The sequence below is a fragment of the Hylobates moloch genome, unplaced genomic scaffold (assembly GCF_009828535.3).
Source record: "Hylobates moloch isolate HMO894 unplaced genomic scaffold, HMol_V3 SCAFFOLD_15, whole genome shotgun sequence".
NCBI lineage: Eukaryota > Metazoa > Chordata > Mammalia > Primates > Hylobatidae > Hylobates > Hylobates moloch.
Window position 1 is genome coordinate 8,062,236 of NW_026652290.1, and position 17,513 is coordinate 8,079,748.

A 17,513-nucleotide genomic window follows, 5' to 3' on the forward strand; every position below is an offset into this window, starting at 1 on the left:
CACTGCACTCCAGCCTGGGTTACAGAACGAGACTCCCATCTCAAAAAAAAAAAAAAGGATGTCCAAACAGAAAGTCTCAAACATAAACCTGTGTCCGTGTTACATGGGATGTCCAAAATGGGAGATGAATCGAATGATGGTGAAAATGTTTCAGAACTAGGCAGAGGTGAGGGTTACATAATATTGCGAATGTACTAAAATTAACTGAATTGTACACTTTTAAATAGTTAAAATGATGAATTTTGTTGTTTTGTTACATTAAAAAATGTAAATGTTTTTACAAAAAAAAGATGAATTTTGTTATTTTTTGTTACATTAAAAAAAAAAAAAAAGGCCATGCGCAGTGGCTTACGCCTGTAATCCCAGCACTTTGGGAGGCCGAGGCGTGTGGATAACAAGGTCAGGAGTTCGAGACCAGCCTGGTCAACATGGTGAAACCCCATCTCTACTAAAAAATATATAAATTAGTCTGGTGTGGTGGTGCGCACCTGTAGTCCCAGCTATCGGGAGGCTGAGGCCGGAGAATCGCTGGAACCTGGGAGGCAGAGGTTGCAGTGAGCCAAGATTTTGCCCACTGCACTCCAGGCTGGGCGACAGAGTGAGACTCCATCTCAAAAAAATTGATTAATTAAATTAAATTAAAAAAAAACCCAACCTAGGCAACTAGTGAGACCTTGTCTCTACAAAAAAAATTAAAAATTAGCCAGATGTGGTGGCTCACGCCTTAGTTCAAGCTACTTAGGAGGCTGAGGCAGGAGGATGGCTTGACTACAGGAGTTTGAGACCAGCCTGGGCAATATTTGCGAAACCCCATCTCTACAAAGAACACAAAACTTAGCCCAGCATGGTGGCGCGTGCGTGTGATCCCAGCTACTCTGGAGGCTGAAGTGGGAGGACTGCTTGAGCCCTGGAGTTTGAGGCTTCAGTGAGCTGAGACTGCATCACTGCACTCAAGCCTGGGCCAGAGCAAGACCCTGTCTCAAAAACAACAAAAACAAGAGGCTGGGCACAGTGGCTCATGCCTGTAATGGCAGCTACTTGGGAGGCAGAGGCAGGAAAATTCCTTGAGCCTGGGAGGCGGAGGTTGCGTTGAGCTGAATTCACGCCACTGCACTCCAGCCCGGGTGACAGAGTGCAGAGCGAGACTCTGTCTCAAATAATAAACCAAAACAAAACTTAGAAACAAAAACCACCACCAAAACCCACCAAGCAGCCCTGAGTACCAGAGCCAACTTCCTTGCTGGGTTAGAGGTCCTCGCCTCCCACCCTCCCCGCAGGAACCACTTGCAGCTTCCTGAAGGCATCAATGTCACCCTGCCCCTGAGCCTGGGGGTGATGAAGGTGGACAAGCCAGCCCTGCACAGGTGAAGGCCACTGACAGCTGCACAAGGGGGGCTGTGGTTTGCAGCTTCCAGCAGCTTCCAGGGGGAGGGGACCTCAGCCCGATGAAGGATGCCAGCGTGGAGGTTCCCAGGTGGGACCTAGGGGTGGTATTCCAGGAACTAGAGGCAATATGTGTTCCTGCGTGTGTGCGTGCATGTATGCGTGTGGGCATACAAGTGTACGTGTGTGCACGTGTGCATGTGTGCCCGTATATGTGTGTGTGTACATGTGTCCATGTCAGTGTATGTGTCCGTGTATGCATGTGTGTCTGTGTGTAAGCATGTGTGCCTGTGTGTCCGTATGTGTGCATGTGTGCCTGTGTGTTCCTGTGGGTGCATGTGTGTCCGTGTGTGAACATGTGTGCCTGTGTGTCCGTATGTGTGCATGTGTGCCCGTGTGTGTGCCTGTGTGTGCATGTGTCCATGTGTGAGCATGTGTGCCTGTGTGTATGCCTGTGTGTGCATGTGTCCGTGTGTGAGCATGTGTGCCTGTGTGTCCGTATGTGTGCATATGTGCCCGTGTGTGCCTGTGTGTACCTGTTTGTGCTGTGTGTGCGTGCATGTGTGTCCACGTGCATGTGTGTATGGGTGTCCATGTGCACGTGTGTTCACGTGTGTGCGTGCATGCGTGTGTGTGCATGTGTGTGTGTTGGGCAAACCTATCACCCACCTGCTGGCCAAGGGTAACTCCAGGAAGTGCTGGGATCACCCAGGGCTCAGGTTAGACGTATGCACAGGTAGAGCTGAGGAAATCAGCCCTTCAGGTTCCCAGGGCTCCTAGCCAGCCCTGGTAACTAATTGGGCAGAGGCGAGCAATGCCCAGCCCACGCCAGGAAGGAACGGAAGTGAATTCATGTCCCACCTCCCACGACTTAGCCCAGGCACAGACGAGGCCACCACGAAGGCTGGGACTGTAATGAGGTTGCCCTAGAGGTGCCCTGTGCAACGCGGCAGCCGCCAACCACATGTGGTTATTTAAATTAAATAAAAGTAAAAAGCAGTTCCTCGGGCTCCTAAGCCACATTTCAAGTGCTCAGTGATACTCGCAGTGGTCAGGGCTGCTGAGACCAGTGGTCTGGACCAGAGGTGATTTCGTTCCCCAGGGGGTATGTGGCTGCCGCCAGAGAATGGCCTGGCCATGAGTCAGTAGGGCTGAGGTGGAGACCTCTTACCCCCTGCCCCAGACCCAGCCCTGATTCGTGCCCCTGGCAGCATCCAGGGTAACAGCTGGCTAGGAGGGAGAGCTTTCCATGCACGCGGCTTCTGCCATGGCTGGTTTACCTGGTCAGGTGAGGGTGTGAGGCTTGAAGAAGCCAGGTGGGAGCAGGGTTTGGTTGCACTGGCCCTGGGTAGGGCTAAGGGTGGCCCATGTCTGTGGTCATTGCACGGCAGGGGGCTGCATGCCCCTGACAGAGTTGGTTCCCATCAGACATTTTGAGTCCTGAGCTGGGAACCTGTTGGGGGTGGACCCTGCCCCGTACCTGGACCCTCACACCTTCCCCCGCCTAGCCCATGAGGTGATGGGCCACCTGGGTTGGGTGCTGCCGCAGTTTTTGTGTCCAGAGGTTTTCCAGGATTCCCAGGCCCAGCCCTGCATCCCTGACTCAGGAGGACCCTCCCCCAGCCCTGGGGCCTGTCCTTAGTGCGGCAGCCCTAGGCAAATCGTGTATCCCCTAGTCAGCTTCTCCAGGGTGACCGGCAGTGACTGAAGTCCCTGTTCCCTGTTCCGCCCTCCCTGCACAGGGCTGGGCACACAGGGCGCCATCAGTACACTGTCTGCAATGGCCGAGAAGGCAGCGCTCCATGCAGGAGGAACGATGTGTCCTTGCTGCCACCCTCATTTATGACTTGGGACAGCCACTCCCAGCAGGATGGTGTCCTTTCCTCCAGAGCCAGGGGAGGAGTGAGGCTTGGTGCCTGGGAGGTACCTGCCTCACCCAGGTCACAGAGAGCTGTTCCTCGGCCGCCTCTGCCACTGGAGGTGTGGGCAGGTGGTGGGGTGATGCCCACAGGAGTGCAGTGGATGCGGCCCGGCCCAGCCTGCAGGAAGTCAGAGGGGTCCCCATTAGGGCTGGGGCTGCTGCCCCCCATTCCCCTCCCACCAATGAGTCCTGGCTGCTGGCTGGTGAGGGCAAAACTGGAAGGGTCATGCCTGTCCCCGGCTCCTGGAGGTCTCGTTTCTCTCTCGTGGCTGGCACAGAGCCAGCAGAGAGGCCCAGCCTGCATGCTCTTCAGCGCCCCAGGCACCATCCCAGTCGGCTGGGGAGCGTCCGTGCCCAGATGCCCTCGACATCCCTCTTCTCTGCATCTCACAGCTGTGCGGGGTGACTAGGCATGAGTCATCAGCCGCTGAGGCCTCCCACCTGCCCCAAGTGAGCACGGCCTCTGCAGGGGCCACCCAGTGAATCGGCAGCCATGGGAACTTCCCTAGCACCTCCTCCCCAGGGTGTCCACCCAGGCCACCTCCTTTCTCTGCCACCTCCTCCAGACAGGACATCCCACTCAACTTAGCTGGCAGAGCTCTAGAGGTCAGGCTGAGTGACCAGGTAACACAGGGTAGCCCTGGCCAGTCCCAAGCATGTTCCCTGGGGAGGCCACTGGGAGGTATGTCCCTGGGGCTGGAGCAGGCTGAGGGCATTCTGGGTCAAATTAAGGCAAGATTTGGGACCTCTGAAACAGAGCTCTGAGCACATGCTTGGAAGTTGGGGGCGGGTAGAGAAGCCACTGTGAGGGCCCAGCACAGTGCGGGATGCAGGATGCGGGATGCTCAAGGAGGGACAGCTGCACAACTGTTAGAGTTGTGATGACGTCGAGGAACGGGGAGGTATTGAAGGCAGCTGACTCCAGACCACCTCTGTCTGCTGTAATGCAGCATTGAAGCATCCATGCAAGGCAGGCAACTCAGGTCAGAGCAGACCCAATGGAACAAAGAAGAAAAAAATTAAAAAGGCAGAAAGCAGGCTGGGCGTGGTGGCTCACACCTGTAATCCCAGCACTTTGGGAGGCCGAGGCGGGCGGATCACGAGGTCAGGAGATCGAGACCATCCTGGCTAACATGGTGAAACCCTGTCTCTACTAAAAATACGAAAAATTAGCCGGGCATCACGGCGGGCGCCTGTGGTCCCAGCTACTCGGGAGGCTGAGGCAGGAGAATGGTGTGAACCTGGGAGGCGGAGGTTGCAGTGAGCTGAGATCGTGCCATTGCACTCCAGCCTGGGCGACAGAGCAAGACTCCCTCTCTCGACCAAAAAAAAAAAAAAAAAGGCCGGGCGCAGTGGCTCATGCCTGTAATCCCAGCACTTTGGGAGGCTGAGGCGAGTGGATCACGAGGTCAGGAGATTGAGACCACGGTGAAACCCCGTCTCTACTAAAAATACAAAAAAAAAATTAGCCGGGCACGGTGGCGGGCGCCTGTAGTCCCAGCTACTCCGGAGGCTGAGGCAGGAGAATGGCGTGAACCCGGGAGGCGGAGCTTGCAGTGAGCCGAGATTGCGCCACTGCACTCCAGCCTGAGTGACAGAACGAGACTCCTGTCTAAAAAAAAAAAAAAAAAAAAAAAAAAAGGCAGAAAGCAGTGAGGGAGGAAGGGAAGAGAGAGAGATGGAAGAATGAGGATTAAAAACCCAAGAACTGGACCGGGTGCGGTGGCTCACCCCTGTAATCCCAGCACTTTGGGAGGCTGAGGCGGGCAGATCACCTGAGGTCAGGAGTTCGAGACCAGCCTGGCCAACATGGAGAAACCCAGTCTCTACTAAAAATACAAAATTAGCCGGGCATGGTGATGCACGCCTGTAATCCCAGCTACTCGGGAGGCTGAGGCAAGAGAATCACTTGAAGGGGGCGGGGGTGGGGGTGGAGATTGTGGTGAGCCAAGATTGTGCCATTGCACTCCAGCCTGGGCAAAAAGAGCGAAACTCCATCTGAAAAAAATAAAAATAAAAAATAAAAATAAATAAATACAAAAATTAGCTGGGCCTGTAGTCCCAGCTACTTGGGAGGATGAGGCAGGAGAATCGCTTGAACTCGGGAGGCAGAGGTTGCAGTGAGCTGAGATTGTGCCACTGCACTCCAGCCTGGGCGACAGAGCGAGACTCTGTCTCAAAAAACAAAACAAAAAAAACCCTAAAAGCTGGGTCATGGGAGGAATGATCCCGTGAAAACACCCTGCAGGAATGAAGAAAGGAAAATGCAAGACAGCACAAACAAAACACAAGAAAGGAAGGGACTGCAGAGTTTTAAATAATAGAATTGGAAACACTTACAAACCAATAACATTGAAAACCGACATGAAGTTGCTAAATTCCTAGAAAACTATAAAATGAGAAAAACAAAACAAAGGCAAAAAACTGAATAGATTAAAAGTGTTTGTTGGGGCCCTCCCCTCCTCCAGCATGGGGCCTAGGCTGCTGTTTGAGTGAGTTCCACTCAGATTCCCGGGGCCAGTTAATTCCTGTCTTGGACAAAATGTTCCAGAAAGTCAAAAGAGTGGGATGTGTCCAGCCCACTTTATAAGGCTAGGATGATAGCAACTCCAAACCAACAAGAACAGACAAAAGCAAATATGAGAGGCCCGCTTCACTCCGGATTTTAGGTGCAAAAAATACGAAATAAAATATTAGGGGCCAGGTGAAGTGGCACATGCCTGTAATCCCAGCACTTTGGCAGGCTGAAAGGGCGGGGATCACTTGAGCCCAGGAGTTCAAGACTAGCCTGGGACATATGGTGAGACCCTGTCTCTACTTAAAAAAAAAAAAAAAATTAAAAATTAAGCCCGGGCAAAACATAGTGAGACTTTGTCGCCATGAAAAAATAAAAAAATGAGCCAACGTGGTGTGCACCTGCAGTCCTCGCTACTTGAGTTGCTGATTTCAGGAACATCACTTGAGCCCGGGAGTTCACTGAGCCGTGATCGTGCCACTGTACTCCAGCCTGGATGACAGAGTGAGCTCCTCTCTCTAAAAAAAAAAAAAAAAAGAAAGAAAAAAGAAAAAAATTGAAATAAAATATTGGCTAGCTGGACCTCACGGTCTGAGTTTCTCTAGTTTAATATCAGACAATATCAGTGCAATTTGTTCCGCCAATATGCTACAGAAGAACTCTAACTCAGGCATAGAAAAGCATTAGATGGAATATAATTGATTTCACCTACTTCGTTTATGATTAAAAAGCTCTTAGCACAATAGACATACTTTTCAATGGTAGAGGTTAGACACCCATGTCCACAACAACCATGTATGTGATGGAGAAACTTCAGTGGCTGAGCCTATGACCAGGACAAAATGCCCAATGACGTGCTCCTGGCTCACACGGCCTCAGAGACACACGATCCAGCAATCGTGCTCTTTGGCATTTACTCAGCTGGGTTGAAAACTTATGCCTGTACAAAAATCTTCATGTGAATGTTTATAGCGTCTTTATTCATCATTGTCCACAACTGTCCAAACTGGAAGCAACCGAGATATCCTTTCTTTGCTATCAGTACATCCAGTCAATGACATAAGATAGAAGGTGCCAGCAGGCCACACCAAGGCATGCGTGAATTGTGAATGAGGGTGAAAGAACCCATTTGGAAGCCGGGCATGGTGGCTCATGTCTGTGATCCCAGCACTTTGGGAGGCCAAGGCGGATGGATCACCTGATGTCAGGAGTTTGAGATCAGCCTGGCCAACATGATGAAACCCTGTCTCTACTAAAAAAAAAAAAAAAGTTAGCCGGGCGTGGTGCCAGGCACCTGTAATCCCAGCTACTTGGGAGGCTGAGGGAAGAGAATTGCTTGGACCCAGGAGGCAGAGGTTGCCGTGAGCCGAGATTGCACCACTGCACTCCAGCCTCGGTGACAGAGTGGGACCTTGTCTCAAAAAAAAAAAAAAGAGGAGGCCGGGCGCGGTGGCTCACGCCTGTAATCCCAGCACTTTGGGAGGCCGAGGGGGGCGGATCACGAGGTCAGGAGATCGAGACCATCCTGGCTAACACGGTGAAACCCTGTCTCTATAAAAATACAAAAAATTAGCTGGGCGAGGTGGCGGGCGCCTGTAGCCCCAGCTACTCGGGAGGCTGAGGCAGGAGAATGGCGGGGGGCAGGGCCTGCAGTAAGCTGAGATCGCACCACTGCACTCCAGGTCTCAAAAAAAAAAAAAAAAAAAAAAAAAAAGAGGAGAGAGGAGGTGAAAGGTGAACACAGAGTTTTAGGACATGAAGATTCATGGAGGATCCCAGGATGGAATTCAGACTGTGACAAGGGACTCTAACTGCATTACAGATGCATGAGTGCACGGTCTGTAATGGCTGAGAAGCCAGTGCTCCATGCAGGAGGACTGATGTGTCCTTGCCACTGCCCTTATTTGTGACTTGGACAGCCACTCCTAGCAGGATGGTGTCCTTTCCTCCAGAGCCAGAGGAGGAGTTAGGCCTGATGCCTGGGCGGTACCTGCCTCATCCAGGTCGCAGAGAGCCTCACGGAAGGGTGCCGACCTAAGTAACTTTGGACACACGTGGGGTCTGTAGGACTAAAGATAGAGGATGTCAACACTTCCTCTAGTTGATAAAGGCATTTCCCACGGGGATACCAGCTAATAATTCTGAAACCACTATACATCTACTCTGGAAGTGAACAATTGAGTACGTGGTGGTAGATGGTAGGGGTCAGGTTTCTCACTATGGGAATGGGAGCTTACAGATAAACAAATGGAAAGGCTAGAATGATCCATGTGGTAATAGAATTAGAGACACTGGTATAATCTCATGCTTAATGTAGCTACTTCTGGATATGTGTACAAACAAATGTGTATATACACAGCTTCGTATACACACATCTATCTCTTTGTTCTGTCAGCTGAGAAGCAATGAGCACACTTAGCCTTCAGATCTTGGTCTCTAAGACCTTTCTTAGGTCCTTGGCTAAGTGGCTGATTCAAGGATTGGAATAGCAAATACACAAGATGATCCTGGAGTGCCTCGCAGTGCTAGTGTTATGGACTGAATTTCTTTGTCCCCAAATTACAAGTGGAAGCCCTAGCCCCTGATGTGACTACATTTGGAGATGGAGCCTTTGAGGAAATGATTAAGGTTCAGTGAGGTCATGAGGGTCAAGGGCCCTGATCTGATTAGATTGGTGTCTTGTTTTTTGTTTTTTTTTTTTCAGTAGAGGCAGGGTCCCACTATATCGCCCAGGCTGGTCTTGAACTCCTGGACTCAAGTGATCCTCCCACTTTGGCCTCCCAAAGTGCTGGGATTACGAGCGTGAGCCACCACACCCAGCCAAGACTGTTGTCCTTATGAAAAGAGGAAGAGACACCAGGAGTGAGCACGCAGGGGAGGCCACGTGAGGACACAGGGAGAGGCCACGTGAGCATGCAGGGAGAGGCCACGTGAGGACACAGGGAGAGGCCACATGAGCACACAGAGAGGCCACATGAGCACACAGAGGAGAGGCCACATGAAGATGCAGGGAGAGGCCACGTGAGCACACAAGGAGGCCACGTGAGCATGCAGGGGAGGCCACATAAGCACACACAGGAGAGGCCACATGAGGACACAGGGAAAGGTCACGTGAGGACGCAGGGAGAGGCCACGTGAGCATGCAGACAGGCTATGTGAGAATTCAGGGAGTGGCCACATGAGGATGCAGGGATAGGCCACGTGAGCACGCAGGGGCGCTGTCTGCAAGCCACAGAGAGGCCTCAGGAGGAACCCACCCTGCCGGCAGCCTGATCTCAGACGTCCAGACTCCATAACTGTGAGAAGAGAAACACCTGTTGTTTAAGCAGCCCAGGCTGTGGCATTTAGCTGTGGCAGCCCTGGCAATATGGTTAGAAGGTGAAGAAGTGATCAAAAAACAAAACCAGCACCGTGTTGGCTCGTAACTTGCAGCATAAATCTCCACAAGTCCGTACCGATATAAGGAAATGACTGAGTAAATAAATAAGTGGGGAGGAGAGATGAGTCACAAAGGAATTCCAAGTAGTTCATGTAGACGCTCTGCCCCTAGGGAGGGGAGCCTAACCCCCACGCCTTCCTTGGGAGCTGCAAATAGTGACTTCCCCACCAAGGGCACCATGTGGAAAGGGGGACTTCGTGGTGGAGAAACCTGACAGGCTCCGAGTCAGCCAGATGACCCAGGCCAGCCCCACCTGTGACCTGGCAGGTGGGGAGCATACACCCTTGATAGGCTGGGATGAGGACGGGACTTCAACCCTGCAGTCTTCCTCCCAAAACCCATATCCCCTGTCTAACCAGGAGAAAGATATCAGACCAATCCCAAAAGAAGGACACCCTACAAAACACCTGGCCAGCGCTCCTCAAAACTGCCAAGGTCATCAAACATGAGAGAAGCCGAGAGGAGCCTGAGACCCGAGGACTGAGTGTCCTGTGGGGTCCGGGATGGGCTCCTGGGACAGGAAAAGGACAGCAGGTGAAACCGAGGCAATAGGAATCAAGTGCTCACCTTAGTCAATTACAATGTGTCAGTATTGGCTCATTAATTACATAACAACCACCAAACTATTGTCAGATGTTAACAAGAGTGCCCCCTATCTATCTTCACATCTTATGTGGAAATCCAGATCTATGCTCAAATAAAACGTTTATCTAAAAAAGGAAAAAGTTGCTGTAAGTTCCTGATTGCTCCCATAGCAGGTTGAGGCTCTCCCCCGTCGTTCCTAGCTTGCTAATAGTGGTAACAAGAATGAGCATTTAAATCTATCATCTCGAGATGGAAAAAACACATGTACACAAAACGCAGTGAAAGGGCTGGCTACCAGTCAGAGGAAGGAGAGCGAGGATGGCTGAGTAACAAAGAAACAGACGAAGTCAGAGGGGCCTTGTCTGTTCTGACCACATTCTACACCTGGAACCCTCTTCGGGAGGCCCAGCCAAAGAAAGAAAGAAGGGCCAGGTGCAGTGGCTCACACCCGTAATCCCAGCACTCTGGGAGGCCGAGGCAGATGGATCACCTGAGGTCAGGAGTTCGAGACCAGCCTGGCCAACGTGGTAAAACCCCATCTCTACTAAAAACACAAAAATTAACTGGCTGTAATCCCAGCTGCTCAGGAAGCTGAGGCAGGAGAATCGCTTGAACCTGAGAGGCAAAGGTTGTAGTAAGCAGAGATCACTCCACTACACTCCAGCCTGGGGGACAGAGCAAGACTCCGTCTCGAAAAAAATAAATAAAAATAAAAAAGAAGGAAACCGGCTGTGGATTGTGTTAAGTTAAAAATCACAAGATCTATACATTCAGAAAGGAGAATTTACTTCTTATAAAGGCTTATAGCCTGTAAGGTGGCCATTCTGACAGGCTGGGAAGTGTGGCCTCCAGCCTAAGGCCAGAGACAGGCACTTGGAGGGAGGGTGGGGTGAGACAGGAATGTAAGCCGAATGGGTTGGTCGGGTATACATACTCAACAAGTTACAGGAGGCGTTGTGAATATGCATGCATGTTTATTTGGACACGTGTGCTGGATAAACATGTATGTTACATATGACCCACATTCACCTTGGGGTGGAGGCAACATGTAAATGTATTACAATTAGGTCATATACCTCAAAAGGTCTTTTCAGGACATGAAGGCACATGAGGGCGCAATCTCTGTAAACCAGCCAGAACCTGTCTATGGTCAGGGTCTCTTATCAGGGAAAAGTTACTGAAATGAGTCTCTTATCCAAGGAAAGCTCTAGTATGGCTGGTGGAGCAGGGGGTGCGGCGCCAGGGTCGGCGGGTGGAGCAGGGGTGCGGGGCCAGGGTCGGCTGGTGGAGGAGCTGCGGTTTCAATGCTGCTTATCTTGAGGCTAGTGCTTGTTTAGCTGCTAGAGAAAAAGAGAAACCTGCGGACTTTAGAACAGAGGTGATTCTTCATGTGCAGGGATGTACAACTTACTTTTGCCAGGCCTGGCCTGAGGTCCTGTTTATAATTTGGTATCTTATTGCCACAGAGCCTGTTCTTAGTCTTACGATCTCTATTTTAACATGAACACTGGTCAATTCTGTCTAAACCACACAAGGGAGGGGGTAGAATGAGGTGCCTCTGACCTACCATCCTGTCACGGCTGGAAACTGTTTTTTGGCTTTTTTTTTTTGAGACAGAGTCTCACTCTGTTTGTTGCCCAGGCTGGATGGAGTGCAGTGGTGCGATCTCGGCTCACTGAAACGGATTCAAGCAATTTTCCTGCCTCAGTCTCCTGAGTCGCTGAAATTACAGGCATCCACCACCACACCCGGCTAATTTTTTTGTATTTTTAGTAGAGACGGAGTTTTGCCATGTTGGCCAGGCTGGTCTCGAACTCCTGACCTCAGGTGATCCACCCGCCTTGGCCTCCCAAAGTGCTGGGATTACAGGTGTGAGCCACCACGCCTGGCTGGAAACTCGGTTTTTAAGGTGTCTCTGGGACCCCTTGGCCAAGAGGGGTCTTTTCAGTAGTTGGGGGGCTTAGGATTTTTTTTCTTTTTGAGATGGAGTCTTACTGTCACCCAGGCTGGAGTGCAGTGGCATGATTTCAGCTCACTGCAACCTCTGCCTCCCAGGTTCAAGCAATTCTCCTGCCTCAGCCTCCTGAGTAGCTGGAATTACAGGTATGTGCCACCACGCCCGGCTAATTTTTATGTATTTTTAGTAGAGACAGGGTTTTGCCATGTTGGCCAGGCTGGTCTCGAACCCCTGACCTCAGGTGATCCACCTGCCTCCGCCTCCCAAAGTGCGGAGATTACAGGCATGAGCCACCGCGCCTGGCCAAGATTTTATCTTTAGTTTACAACTGGAAGGCTAGTGGGCCGGTGCAGAATCTCGCTGACTTTTGGGTGAGCGTGTTGAGGGCCCCCTGCGTCAGCTGCTCTTCTGTTGAACGGTGCAGGGTGGAGAGGCCTGGGCTGCACTGGCCACACAGTCCCCTCAAGAAGATCTTCTACGTGAAACAAAGGAGCACTGAGCGAGGGGAGCTCTGCTCAGAAAGGACCATCTTGCATCACTGAAATTGTGGGAAATGATGAAAAACAACAAATTGAAATGTCGTGAAGAAAGCACCAATAAGACTATTTTTAAATATACAGAGGAAGCTAGAAAATACGGAAAGAGGAACCATTCGGAGAAGATACTCAGGAAATACCCAGGATTATTATACCTAAAACAGCCCTCACTGCCCCACTCCTGGCAGCGCCCTTGAGCCCGGAACCTGCCAGGGACAGCTCTGAGGAGCCAGGCAGGGCCAGGGATGGGCTCTGAGGGGCCAGGCAGGGCCAGGGATGGACTCTCGTGCCTGCCTGCTTCCTTGAGGCTTCCTTGGTCAGAGCCAGCGATGCCACCCTTAGGATGGCCAGAATTAGCAAATAAAAATATGGGATGCCGATAAATCTGTACTTCAGATAAACAATAATTTTTAGTACATGCCCAACGCGGTAGAGGTAAATCTATAGGGGCTGCAGCAGATTTGCGGGGCTGTGGGCAGGGTCGGGAGTGACCGCTCACTGGCACGGGGTTTCTTTCTGGGGCAACAGAAACAGTGTCACATGAGATAGTGAGCATGGCCGCACATCTCCGAATATACGGCAAAGCTGTAAGCTTTCAATAAGTGAATTTCACAGTAAGTGCATTATATTTCAACAAATCTGTTTTAAAATCTTAACTGAGCCGGGCGTGCTGTCTCAGGCCTCTAGTCCCAGCTACTCAGGAGGCCGAGGCGGGAGGATCGCTTGAGGCGAGTTCAAGACCAGCCTGGGCAACATAGCGAGACCCCATCTCTACAAAAAACACGTTAAACAAAAACGTTAACTGGGCGTTCCGTGTTGTATCCAGCAATCCTAACCGCCCTCCGTCCCCGCGAACCCCAGTCCTTCCCCTGCGGCTGGGCTGGGTCCCCCGTCCCACAGAGCTGGGCTTCCGTGGCTGCAACCCCAACCCCAGCGCCACCTGGTACGGCCCAGCCCGCGGGTCCCTCCAGGTCAGGACGCAGACGCGCCCGCGGCGGTAACCGGGGGCCTCGGGCCCATCCCAGCCAGACTCTGGGGAGAAGCGCAGGGCACTGCCCGCGCCACGATTGCGCTGAGGTTTCGGATCCTCCGGGCGTCCTCTGGGAGACTCATTCGCAGCTGACGTTGCGGAGGCGCAGGAAACTGGCAGTCAGGTGCCCCCGGGGCAACCGGCCGTAGCGCGCCACGACACCGCCTCCAGCCGAAGACCGCGCTCCGGCTCCACCATAAATAGAAACGGGTGGGTTCTAATTGGCCTAGCTGTGGTCACGTGCTCCAGATGGCCCAATCACTAAGGCTGGACAATGCTGCACTGTGAATGGCCAGGCCCGGGTCATGTGCCCGGAGAGGGCACCCAACCACCTGCCAGCTGCTGGCTGCCCCTCCCTCCCTCCTTTCCACCCCCTTCAGCCTCCTCTTCCTCCTCCCATCCTTCCTTCCCTTCCCCCCTTCCCCCCTTCCCCCAGCGCCCCACGAAGCTAGTTTTAGAATGGCTTTTTGGAGCAGTTATGTTGTAAGGATTGGTGGCTCATGAGTTTAATATTCTTATGGGTCTTCCAAAGTGCAAAGAGAACACAAAGTTACTTTTGCTTTTCTAATAGAGTAAAACGCATCCTATCCTGACCTCAGATGCACAAATCAACCCATCTTGTCAGGCAGATAAACATCTCAGAAACCCGTAAAACGTATGACTTAGATATCCCAGTGGTCCTATCTTTCCTATCACGAGATGTCTGCTAGTCCATCATCCTAGGAATTATCACGCATCCGTGGCTCCCAGCTATGCCACAATGACTGCAATCCTAGGATTGGGCATCCAGAAGGGTGACCCAACACTGTGCCACCCTGCAGCTTTGCTGCAAGCTGCACTGGGTCCTGCATCCTCTTCGAGGTGGAATGAGAACTCAGGATCTTCCAACTGCTGCCCACAGTGGCAAAAAGAAACCTGGTGGGAGAAGATGAGTCAGACGGAGCTAGAAGCCCGCGGCCGGTGACGCCAGCGGTGGGGAAAACACAGTGTCCTGGACGGTGATCGGTGAGCGAGCGGACGGTAGATTTCTCCTGCAGTTGGTGGCAGGAAGGATGTCATCACGCGCTATTTCGTGACCAGACCCTGGACCACAACTCACGTGAGCAGAAGGGCTTTCTTCTTTGCTTAGGACGTCTGTGCTTGCAAACTTACTGGCCACAGGTACAAGGAGGTTTTCTGTGCTTACATTCATATTAAACATGTTAATAAAGGTTTTTCTTATTGTCCTTGTTTTTACATTTATAAATTATTCATAAGCTGACGAACTAGAAAACAGAGACTCATCTCCGGTTCCCGGTACAGTGAGGTGAGAGCTGCTGTGCTGGGTGCGGGAAGCGCCTGGCCCCAGGTTCCTCCTGGACAGAGGCCAGAAGGGTTGAGCAAGAGCCAGCGAGGCTGGAGAGGAGGAGGAGGCGCTGGAACAGGAATGGCCGGCCGGGAGGGGCGAGGCTGGGGGACAGTCATGCAGGACTGAGGTGGGCGCGTGGTGCGGGAGCGTGTGTGCGCGGGAAGCTTGTGTGTGTGCGTGTGGGGAGCAGGTCTGGTGAGGGCTCAATTGGGCCTGAGCCCCTTCCAGCCCCTCGTGTTTGCTGGAGGCTGTGTGTGCTATGTCCCCACCTTAGATGCTTGCCCTGAGGGGCAGGTTTCCATCAAACACCCCGATTGTCTCCTTCAGTCCTTCAGTAAGCCCCCGGCACCATCTACCCAGAAGTCGTGGGCTGGGAGGGATGACATGCCCTGGGGACCGTGAGCAGTGGAAACCACGTCATTGCAAGGAAATGATGACACAAACACCAGCTCGGCAAAGTGGAACCTTTGCCAAACCTCAGAGCTGCAGCGAGCGGCTGGGCAACCTTCCTGAGGACGGTGCCCCCTTGCCCAGCTCCAAGCTCCTCCCTGTCCCCACAGGGCATCCCTGGACCTGGCGGGTCACTCTAGCCAGAGCAGCCTTCCACAGTCCTCGAGGGGCAGAGCTACAGTTGAGGACCCCGTAGGTGGTGGAGGTGCCCGGGGCCAGGCTCTGGGGCTGGCAGAGGCAATGTGAGCGCCTGCCGCCTGTGATGTGGCCAGGGGACTTGGGGCTGAGCAAGGGTACAGAGGGGAGAGTGTGGCATGAGGGAGAGACGGGACCCCACAGAGGCTCCCACACCTTCCAAGGCAGCAGAGGAGAGGGAGAGGCTACCAGCAGCCAGAGCAGGGCTCCGGGGGGCGGGGGAGGGGGTGGCAGGGGGCCCAGGGAGCTCTGGGAAACGGGACAGCCACTGTCCACCTGCAGAACGCTGGCTCAAGCCTTGCAGACAGGCCCAGTGGGCCGGGCTGTGATTTTCACTCCTGAGGGGCCTGGGGTGACAAGCCGGAGGTCTGGGAGATGGGACTGGAGACCGTGTTCAGAAGGAGGAGCTCTCCACTCTGTTGGCAAAAGCCCTGGAGCCCCAGGCATCCACAGTGACCGAATGTTGGTAAAGTCTCAGAGGACGGGACCCAGGGCACGCCCCTCACTGGACGGTGGCCTCGGGCCCTGCAGGGCGTTGAATGTGGGGTCATGAAGATCTCAGAATTGCATCTGAGGAGGCAGGTGGGCACACGTGGTGCAGGGAGACGCCATGCACCAGGGTGGGTTCAGAGTGGCAGAAGCTCTAGGGGGAACCTACAGGTTTCTATAAAATGGGAGATTTAAGGGGCCTTGGCCTCCTGCGACTGTGGGGCTGGCTGAGGAGTCTCTGGGAAGCCACACGGGAGCTGGAGGTCACAGGGCAGGCCGGCGGGAGGGCAGCGGGACAGGGATTTGGGCCCCGTCTCCAACACTGAGCCTGGGCCAGGTGCATAAAGTCCCCACAATTGCTGTGGAAAGAGCCAAGTGAATGCCTAATTTCCTGCCAGCCTTCCAGGAGTAACTCAGTAAAACAAAACCAACCAACCAACAAACCCAGAAGAGGCCCGAGGTCCATGGTAAAAATTCAAGAGGTGGAAGGGGCTGGACGATGGGACCAAGGTCAGGTCTCTCTCCTTCGCCAGACCAATGGGTGGCCAGGCTCTGAGGCTGCGAGGTCCCCGACACGATGAGGGGCACGCCCGAGTCCCAGCCTCTGCGTCTCCTCAGACACCTCCCACTTTTCTGGTGGGTTGCTATTTTCCTTTCCTTTTCTTTTCTTTTTTTTTTTTGAGATGGAGTCTCACTCTGCCGCACAGGCTGGAATGCAGTGGTGCGATCTCAGCTCACTGCAACCTCTGCCTCCCTGGGTTCAAGCAATTCTCCTTGCCTCAGCCTCCTGAGTAGCTGGGACTACAGGCGCCCGACACCACGCCCAGCTAATTTTTGTATTTTAAGTAGGGACAGGGTTTCACCACGTTGGCCAGGCTGGTCTTGAACTCCTGACTTCAAATGATCTTCCCACCTCGGCCTCCCAAAGGGCTGGGATTATAGGCATGAGCCAACACGCCCAGACTTCTTTTCTTTTTCTTTTTTTTTTAGGCAGGGTCTCACTCTGTCACCCAGGCTGGAGAGCAGCGGCAGAATCATAGCTCATTGCAGCCTCAACTTCCTGGAGCTCAAGTGATCCTCCTGCCTCAGCCCCCAGTGAGTAGCTGGGATTACAGGTGCTTGCCACCACGCCCAGTGAATTTTTGTATTTTTAGTAGAGACGGGGTTTCGCCATGTTAGCCAGGCTGGTCTTGAACTCTCGGGCTCAAGGTATCCTCCCGCCTCTGCCTCCCACAGTGCTGGGGTTACAGGCTGGGTCCAATGCTGGCCAGATTGCTATTCTCTTCTTGTGTTGTGTGCATTCCTCTTCTATTCTGTGAACAAAACCTGGTGCAGGAGACTGTCTGTGTTCCCACACTGTCATCAATACTGGACTATGGATTTTTGAAGCTTACAATTTCATGGGTGAAAATTGCACTTTGCATTTCTGTAACAATGAGTGCAGTTGGGCATTTTCACATGTATCTAAGCTGTTATCTTGTTTGAGACCGGACCGTGCATTCTTCTCTTCCTTACTGGCTTCGGGAGCTCTCTGTGTGCTGAGAAGATGGGCTGCTTGTCCGCTGTCCCCTAAAGTTCCACATGCCCTGCTGCTCCCAACAAACCCTAGCTCTCAGGCTGGCTCTTAAAGTCCCACACTCTGGGCCGGGCGCGGTGGCTCACACC

General features: G+C 52.8%; 1 long non-coding RNA gene across 1 annotated transcript; it reads right to left on the reverse strand.

Moving 5' to 3' along the window:
* Positions 1–10,797: 10,797 nt before the first annotated feature.
* LOC131381348 (uncharacterized) lies at positions 10,798–13,453 on the reverse strand. Its single transcript, XR_009210025.1, has 2 exons — positions 13,277–13,453; positions 10,798–11,183 (listed from the first exon to the last, which is right to left on the reverse strand). It is a non-coding gene; the product is annotated as an uncharacterized LOC131381348 (long non-coding RNA).
* Between the last annotated feature and the right edge of the window lie 4,060 nt (positions 13,454–17,513).